The following is a 10,339-nucleotide window of genomic DNA, read 5'->3' as shown; positions in this document are numbered from 1 at the left end:
TGGGGTCGGTTGTACTCATACTACACTTTTGCACCTTGCGTGCAAATGTTGGCTGCTAATGTTGCTGTGTTAGTTGGGAGCTGGATCTAAAGATGTACCTGCGCTCTGGTTGTAGATGCCTCTTTTTATGGTAGCCTTAGATTCATAAAACTCTATTTATGTACATTTTAAACAGATGATGTATTTACTTCATACTAGCTTTGTAAATTTTATTCTTAAAAACTGATGATATGTACTACCAGTTCTTCTAGAATGTATAAGATTAAGGTCTTTATTTACTTAAATTGGTTTAATAATTGTTATTAGAATTGGATATTTAAAAGTTGGCTTACCTAGCGGGGTGGGTTAGGTGCCATCCAGACTAGTTAGATTTTGGGTCGTGACAGATCCATACCACGTTGAACTACTTATGAGTTTGTGGGAGTCCAACAACAAAATCCAAAGTGATACGCTCCCACTTCCACTATGGAATCTCTAGCCTCTGAAGCAAACCACTAGGCCTTTGATGCTCGTACTTTACCTGCAATGACTCGACCGGTCATTTTTCTTTTTAGATCCACGTTCCCCTGATTAAGACTCCATGTATGTGCCTTTACTATTTTATAAATTGCGAGGATGGTTGACTTAGGTTGGAAGGGTACGGGTTTAAATCGGAAAACTTAGTTCCTTAATAGTGGCCTATAGTGGTCAAGTTTGGCTCGAGTCAACGTTTTAAGTAAACGACCTCTTAACCAGGATTGGAATAATTCAATAGCTTCATATGATGATTCTGGACTTGGTAGCGTGTCTGGATGCTGATTCGGAGGTCCGTAGGTCGTTTCGGCTTAAATTGGCGAAAGTTAGAAAGTTGAAGGTTTGGAAGGTTGAAGAATTTTGACCAGGAGTTGGATTTATTGATATTGTGGTTGGATTTTTATTCAGGAAGTTGAAAAAGGTCTGTGATTCCATTTATGACTTATACAGAAAATTTGGCATCATTTCGAATTGATTTGATAGGAATCATATGTGTGGATGTGTTTTAGAAGTTCTTGGGTTTTATGATCGAATTTATACATTTTGGCATCCAATTTATGATTGTAGTTGTTATTTCGGTGTTTCGATCACGCGAGCGAGTTCGTATGATATTTCTAGACTTGTGTGGATGGTTGGTGTGTAGCCCCGGGGGTTCGAGGGAGTTTTGAACACGGTTTGGAGTGTTGGGAGAACTTCAGTTTTTTGGTTTCTCGCCTGGTGCTGCAAGTTTCGGAAATGCGAGGTTTTGTTTGCATTTGTGAACCTCGCATTTGCGAGAAGGCATGCACATTTGCGAGGTTGGGTAAAACACTGGGGGTTCGCATTTGCGAAGGATTTCATCGCAATTACGATGTCACATGGGCGTGGCATGTTTTGCATTTGCGATCCCTTTTATCGTTTTTGCGAGTTGCCTAGCTTTGCATTTGTGAAGTTTTTGGTCGCAATTGTGACCTTAGCAGAGATGGTTAGGATTCACATTTGTGATGCCTTTTTCGCATTTGTGACAATCGTATTTGGGAACCAGAATGCGACATCTACGACTGGTGCAAGGGCTTTTATTATAGGACTTAGCTTCTTTTCCCTCATTTTCCACTTGGTCTTGGGCGTAATCGAGAGCCTTTTGTGGGGGGAAATTCATCAACATCAAGAGGTAAGTGATGCCTATCAATTCGTTAGCTAAATACATGGACTTTGGGTAGATTTAACATAATATTAAAGGAAACATTGTGAGACTTTTGGTAGAACCTATGGTTTGATAAAAACAAATTTGGATTAGGCCACAAAATGATTATGGAATTGAGTAGAAATTATATATTTGGGTTCATGAGGTTATGGGTAACGATTATCTTCGAAATTATTTAGAATCCGAGCACGTGGGCCCGGGGGTAAATTTTAGGAATCTTTCAATTTCGGTTGGGTAAATATTCTAATAGCTAAGTTATGAACTTTTGAGTATATATTGATAATTTATATAACATTTGGCTAGTTTCGGATTGTTCGATACTAACTTGAGGTTTTTAGAGTGATTTGTGGACCGGAAAGTGAACTTTGGAATGAGGTAAATCTCTTGCTTAACCATGTAAGAGGGAAATTATCCCATAGGTATTTAAATTGCTATTTTCTAGTAATTGTGGGTGCTACATACACACGAAGTGACGAGAGTCAGTGCATAGCTAGAATTCATGGTATGTCCTGGTAGAAATAGGCCTTTGTTATGCCATTACTTGCACTATTTGGACTCAACTTGTTAGATTAATTACTTGTATTAGTGAGTAAAACTTGGTTAAAGATCATGTTAAATTGAGCTTCATTACACGATCCAAATCTCACATGTCATGATGGCGCCTATTACGATACTAGACAAGCCAAAAACCACAGTAAACCACGCATTATTTAAGTTTGAGAACATAATAAAATAAACTTAAGAGTAAAATCTCATAAATATTGATACAAAAATACCGTGACTCAATACAATACTTTTCAAGAATTCGGGTGTCACTAAGTACATGAGCATCTAAATGACAACATAGTCTGAATAATAAAATAATGTCTAGAAGGATAGAACATTACAAATAATTGAGAGGAAAGAGAGTCAAGGTATGCGGATACCAAGGGCAGCTACCTCGATAGCCTCCAAACGGAGTAAGCTCAAATGCTAGTAACTTCCATGACTGGAAGCACCTGGATCTTCACATAAAGTGCAGAGTGTAGTATGAGTAAACCAACTTAATAAGTATCGTAATTAAACTAGGCAAGGTAAGAGAAGCTTAAATTATTGATCATACTAGCTATTTCGGTATAGTCCTGCTTTTTAAAAGCAGAACATGACAAAATTTAAAACTAACTCATCAAGTTTCGTATGGACAATATCCGTGTGTGCATGAACATAACTTCTCAAATACTTGCGCAGACAATATCATGGCATGTAGAGGAATGAAACAACTAAATCAGATAAATGATCAAGGAAATACAAATTTCACACGCTGCACGGACAACTCATGTGTTGCACAAACAACTCACATGGTAACAATAGAACCTGCACAGACAACTCACACGCGACACAGACAACTCACGTGTCAATTGTATCAGTATATGGATACGCACGGATAACACACGTGACAATAATATCAATATATAGATCCGCACGAAGAACACACGTGCTATACGGATGACTCACGTGCCAATAACATAATCCGCCCGACATAGTCACATGCCTCCAATTCAAACATATCATACAGGAGCAGTTAAATAAGTATACTTGTATATGATGAATAAAATAAGATTCTCATGTTCCTGGACTAGTATAAATGACCTGCTAAAGTGTAGGCATATGCAAAGTGTGTTATCGTAACTCAATTCGGCATTTTTTATCTTTGAAAAGCATTTATCAAGTTCATTTAGGGATATTTACCCCTATGTAGCCTCAACATGGCTCAAATAGATCACATAAATTGTCACAACGTGTGAGATATCATAGCTTTAAGCTTAACAATCACTCATGCACTTATAAGAGCCCAAGCACAACCCGAACATGAATATATAACCCCGGTTCCCGCCCATGGGCTCATCCCCACTCATGTGCACACCCAATAGAACGTAGCTATCATAACAATTCAGGCAACTGGTGCCTCAAACGAGTGTAAATACGATACTTACATCAAGAAACTCGAATCACTCCGCTAGCAAGCCCTTTCCTCATGAATTGGCCTTCGAACGCCATGAATCTCACCATAAATAATTTGATACAATCAACACAAGTTATACGAATCAATTCCATATGAAAATTCTAAGTTCTTAGTCAAAGGCCGAAAAGTCAAATAAAAAATTCAACATGGGACCCATGCGTCTAAATTCGACAAATGTTTTAAATTTCGAACACCCATTCTGCCATGAGTCTAACCATATCAAAATTACTAAATTCTGACTCTGATTCGGCCCTCAAAACCTCAAGTCAAGTTTGGAAAAATTTTTATTCTAATCCCCCAAATCACAAAAATAGGTGCTAGAAATGGCGTTAGATTCATGAATAACGGACCAATCAAGTTAAGATTACTTACCCCAGTCCAATTTGTGAAATTTTTCTCTGATAATGTTTAATTGAACTTCATTACTTAGAGAGTTGGCGGAAATATTTAACTATTTATGGAAATTATATCCTTTCATGGGTTTACCTCAGAGTTGTAAATGTGAAATTCAAAATCCAAAAGTTTCCCTATTCTTGTTGATCGGGCCGAACGCCTCGACAATATATATATATATATATATATATATATATATAGGATGCATCCATGGATCGGACCGTACAACCTCGGTAGTGTATGTACATGAATATTATGGATCGTGTCGTACGACCTCGGCATAACTCGTGCGTGTTGCTACTCGGAGTCTGATTTCATTTGATATGTATGTCATGACCTGAGGATTTATAATACATGCTAAGCCCTTACTTGTTGAGATTATTATGTGATATTCGGGGATTTTTAATTGTTACTTGTTAAATGTTAATTATTGCCTCTTATTCCATTATTGATGTTGATTTTCATGCTTATTAAATAATCTTGTTCATTATATATTTTGCCCACTAATACTTACTGGGTACATATTGTTTATGTACTCACGCTACATTTTTGCACTAATCATGTAAGATCTGAGGCAGGTGCATCTGGCAGTCCTACATGCGTGTACCCCTATTACCCAGAGGCCTAGTGGTGAGCTTCTCTCTATGACGTTCGGCAGCGCAATGAGTCTCTTGTATTTATTTTCTATCTATCTGATTCCAGACAGTAGTATAAGAGGTTTTGTATATTCTACTAGTTTGTTCATGCACTTGTGACACCGGATTATGGGAGTATTCTAGTAGATACTTTATAGTTTTGTGTATTAAATTCACTAAACTCTTATCTTTATTTGATGCTTGATTTTACTATAATTCCCTATTAATAGCTATCTCATTAAATAAAATCAATTACTTTAAGAATATTAAAATGAACAATTAGATGGGTAGATCATTGCTGGCTTGCCTAGCGGTGACATTGGTGCCATCACGACCTATAGTGAAGATAAGTACAGATGTCTCCGTACCGATTCGCAATACTCTACTAAACCTGCTCATGACTCGTGAGACCTATGTAACCTAGGCTCCGATACGTACTTGTCACGACCCAAAACTCAGTCTGTCGTGATGGCGCCTAACGTGGTACTAGGCAAGCTGACACTTCAAAACACTTTCACATTTTTAAATGAAAAATAAGGATAACATAGGTTTTAATCGACAAAACTCTCAAAATGGATAGAAAGTCAAAACCAATATAGAAATTTCCAACATCGGGGTGTCACTAAGTACATGAGCGTCTAAACATCACAGATATGGGAGTATTGTCTATAATAGTCTAAAATAAATATATAAAATGGAAAGATAGGGAAGGAAATACAAGTTTGCGAAGCGCCAGGCATATACTTTGAAACCTCCCAAAAGATCAACTGCACAAAGGAATCAATACCTACCGTGTCCGGAAACACCTGGATTTGCAAACGAAGTGCAGGGTGTAACGTGAGTACAACCAAATCAATAAGTAACAAGACTAAATAAAGAACTAAAAGTACTGAAGAGCTTCAAAGTTATAGTTCAATTACAGTAATTTCAACATAGGAAGGTAGGCATGCTTTCATGTTCAACAATTTAGTCCATAACAGTTAATCCATGCTAGGTTCAAGTGAAACAAAGTATAATATCTTTCAGAAATTACAAGACGGTGATATATGACGGCTGAAGTGCAACAGAAATGAAAGTCAAATGCATCCTCTCAGAGCAACAGTCGCTCAGTCCTCCCATTCACTCCAACCTTACAATCACTCATTCCTCACAGTCACTTATTCCTCTCAATCGCTTGGCACTCGCACTCCGTAGGTACCTGCGCTCACTAGGGGTGTGTACAGACTCAGGAGGGGCTCCTTTAGCCCAAGCGCTATAACAAGCCAATCATGGCATAAATCAATGAAACATGTTGCGGCGTGCATCCCGATTCCATAAATATCCTCACAATCAGACCCTCGGCCTCACTCAGTCATCAACCTCTCTAGTCTCTCGGGCTCACAGAAATCATGAAAATCAACCCAAACAGAAATGATATAATGTATCAACAAGAAATGATAGAGACTGAGATATGATATGCAAATAAAACTATGACTGAGTACAAAACAGCAATTTAGCAGATAATTCAACATGTATACGACCTTTGTGGGTCCCTATAGTGCCAACGCATAGTCTAAACATGATTTCGAACATGATTTGCAGTTCAATTTCTCTGATACATGGAGAATGTGCGGATAACTACAGATTATTCAACTACACAGTTTCATGGAATTGACCAAGTCTTAGTTACTACGGTGCACGCCCACACGCCCGTCACCTGCGTCACCTCAAAACCAAACACATGACATGTAATACGGGGTTTCATACCCTCAGAACCTAATTTAGAACTTTTACTTGCCTTAATCCGAGCAAATCCATACTCCAATACACCCTTCCCTCACGAAACGACCTTTGAATGCCTTGAATCTAGCCATAAACAATTCGTTGTAATCAACACGGGCTAAAAAATCAACTCCATAGGAAAATGCAAATTATTAATCAAAAGTAAAAAATCGACTCAAAAGTCGGCCCCCGGGCCTACGTCTCGAAATCGGGTAAAAGTCAAAAGATTTGAACACCTACTCTACCACGAGTCCACCCATACCAAAATTACCCAAACTCGATCAAAACCTCAAAATTTGGCCTAAGAACTTTCATCCATTTTCACCCAAATCACTAATTTAATGATGAAATTAAAGACATAATCATGGAAATTAACCAAAACTAGGTAGGAATCACTTACCCCAATCACCCACTTGAAGATCTCTCCAAGAATCACTTCCTCCATTTTCACCCAAATCACTAATTTAATTATGAACTCAAGCCCTCGTTTTTGAAACTTTAAAATCTGCCCATGTATGACTTCTTCGCGAACGCGGAAAGTGCCCCGCGTTTGCGAATAACAAAACTCAACTGCCTAGAAAATCCTCTTACGCAAACGCGATGACTTATAGATCTCGTCCTACGCGAACGCATCCCCATGAGCGCGAACGCGAAGCCTTAAGGCCTGGTGCCCAAGCCTGCCTCACCCCTCTACATGAACGCAAGCTCCATCTCGCGATCACGATGCATGCTGACCCCCAACCTTTGCGAACGCATTGTCCCCTTCGTGAACACGAAGAACAACTCCTCGCCTGCCTCTCCGATACTCTTCACAAATGCGAGACCTCTCTCGTGAACGCATATAAGGAAACAGGTAACAGAAAAACCAGCAGTCTACAAAGTCCAAAATTACTCTGTTAACCATCCGAAACTCACCCGAGGCCCCTAGGACCTCAACCAAACGTACCATCAAGTCCCAAAATATCATATGAACTTAGTCGATCCCTCAAATCACATCAAACAACAACAAAAACACGAATCACACCCCAATTCAAGCCTAATGAAACTAAGGAAACCCAACTTCTACAACTGATGTCGAAACCTATAAAATCACATATGATTGACCTCAAATTTTGCATACAAGTCACAAATGACACCATGGACCTACTCCAACTTTCAAAATTGGAATCCGAGCACGATATCAAAAAGTCCATTCCCGGTCAAACTTTCCAAAAATCCAACTTTCGCCATTTCAAGCCTAATTCCACTACGGACTTCAAACTCACCATTTGGATATGCTCCTAAGTCCAAAATCACCCAACTGAACTAGCATAATCTTCAAAACTACATTTCGGAGTCATTTACACATAAGTGAATATCCGGTCAACCATTTCAACTTATGCTTTCAACCGTGAGACTAAGTGTCTCAATCCATTCCAAAACCTCTCCGAACCCGAACCGACTACCCCGACAAGTCACATAACAGCTATAAAGCAACAAAATGAGCAGTAAATGGGGAAACGGGACTACAACTCTCAAAATGATCGGCCGGGTCGTTTACATATTCCCCCTCGTAAATAAATATTCATCGTTGAACGTGTCTAGAAACGTACTTGGAGTCTCAAATAGGTGTGCATATCTGCTCCGCATCTACCGCCTGGTCTCCCAATTAGCCTCCTCAACTGGCTGACCTCTCCACTGCACCTTCACTGATGTTATGTCCTTTGACATTAACTTTCGAACCTTTTGATCCAAAATGTCCACCGGCTGCACATCATAAGTCAAACCACTATCCATCTTAACCGTGCTGAAATCCAAAATATGAGACGGGTCGTCGACATACTTCCGGAGCATAGAAACATGAAATAATGGATGCACGCTCAACAAACTAGGTGGCAAGGCAAGCTTGTAAGAGGCCTCTCGAAGATAAGTATAGATGTCTCTGTACCGATCTGCAAGACTCTACTAAACATGCTCGTGACTCGTGAGACCTATGTAGCCTAGGATCTAATTCCAACTTGTCACGACCCAAAACTCAGCCTGTCGTGATGGCGCCTAACATGGTAATATGCAAGCCGACAATTCAAAATACTTCCACATTTTTAAATAAAAAAAAGGATAACACAGGTTTTAATCGACAAAACTCTCAAAATAGATAGAAAGTCAAAATCAATATAGAAATTCCCAACATCGCGGTGCCATTGCATACATGAGCGTCTAAACATCACAAATCTGGGAGTACTGTCTACAATAATCTGAAACTAAATACATAAAATGGAAAGATAGGAAAGGAAAGACAAGGTCTGCGAAGTGCCAGGCAACTACCTTGAAACCTCCCAAAAGATCAACTGCACGAAGAAATCAACATCCACAGTGTCCGAAAATACCTGAATTTGCAAACGAAGTGCAGGGTGTAGCATGAGTAACCAACTCAGTAAGTAACAAGACTAAATAAAGGACTGAAAGTAGTGACGAGCTTCACAGTTATAGTTCAATTACAGTAATTTCAACATAGGAAGGTAGGCATGCTTTCAAGTTCGACAATTTAGTTCATAACAGTTAATCCATGTCAAGTTCAAGTGAAACATAGTATAATATCCTTCAAAAATTACAAGACAATGATATATGACGGCTGAAATGCAAAAGAAATGAAAGTCAAATGCATCCTCTCAGAGCAACAGTCACTCGGTCCTCCCATTCACTCCAATCTCACAATAACTCATTCCTCACAGTCACTTATTCCTCTCGATCTCTCAGCACTCGGCACTCGCACTCAGTAGGTATATGCGCTCATTGGTGTATGTACAGACTCCTGAGTGGCTCCTTAAGCCCAAGCGCTATAACAAGCCAATCATGGCATAAATCAATGAAACATGTTGTGGCGTGCAGCTCGATCCCATAAATATCCTCACAATTAGGCCCTCGGCCTCACTCAGTCATCAATCTCTCTAGTCTCTCAGGCTCTCAGAAATCATGAAAATCAGCCCAAACATAAATGATATAATGTATCAACAAGGAACTATTGAAATAAAACTATGACTGAGTACAAAACAGCAATTTAGCAAATAATTCAACATGTACGCGACCTATGCAGGTCCCTACAGTGCTAACACATAGTCTAAACATGATTTCTAATATGATTTGTAGTTCAATTTCTCTGATACATGGAGAATGTGCGGATAATAACAAATTATTCAACTACACAGTTTCATGGAATTGACCAAATCACAATTACTATGGTGCACGCCCACACACCTGTTATCTAGCATGTGCGTCATCTCAAAACCAAACACATGACGCATAATACGAGGTTCCATACCCTCATAACCAAATTTAGAACTGTTACTTACCTCAATCCGAGGAAATCTCTACTCCAACACACCCTTGCCTCGCGAAACGGCCTTTGAAAGTCTCGAATCTATCCACAAACAATTCAATATAATCAACACGGGCTAAAAGAATCAACTCCATAAGAAAATACTAAGTTATTAATCAAAAGTCAAAAATCGACTCAAAAGTCGGCCTCCAGGCCCACGTCACGGAATCGGGTAAAAGTCACAAAATTCGAACACCCATTCCACCACGAGTCCACCCATACAAAAATTACCCAAATCCGACACCAAAATCTCAAAATTTGTCCTAAGAACTTTCCTCCATTTTCACCCAAATCACTAATTTGATGATGAAATTAAAGACATAATCATTGAAATTAATCAAAACTAGGTAGGAATCACTTACCCCAATCACCAACTTGAAAATCGCTCCAAGAATCTCCTCCCACCAAGCTCCCAAATAATATTTTGTGTTATGAACACAAACCCTCGTTTTTAAAACATTTAAATCTGCCCAGGTATGCCTTCTTCACGAACGCGA

This window comes from Nicotiana tabacum, chromosome 24, assembly GCF_000715075.1.
Source record: "Nicotiana tabacum cultivar K326 chromosome 24, ASM71507v2, whole genome shotgun sequence".
In the NCBI taxonomy this organism is placed as follows: Eukaryota; Viridiplantae; Streptophyta; class Magnoliopsida; order Solanales; family Solanaceae; genus Nicotiana; species Nicotiana tabacum.
Note: the sequence above shows the minus strand (reverse complement) of the source record.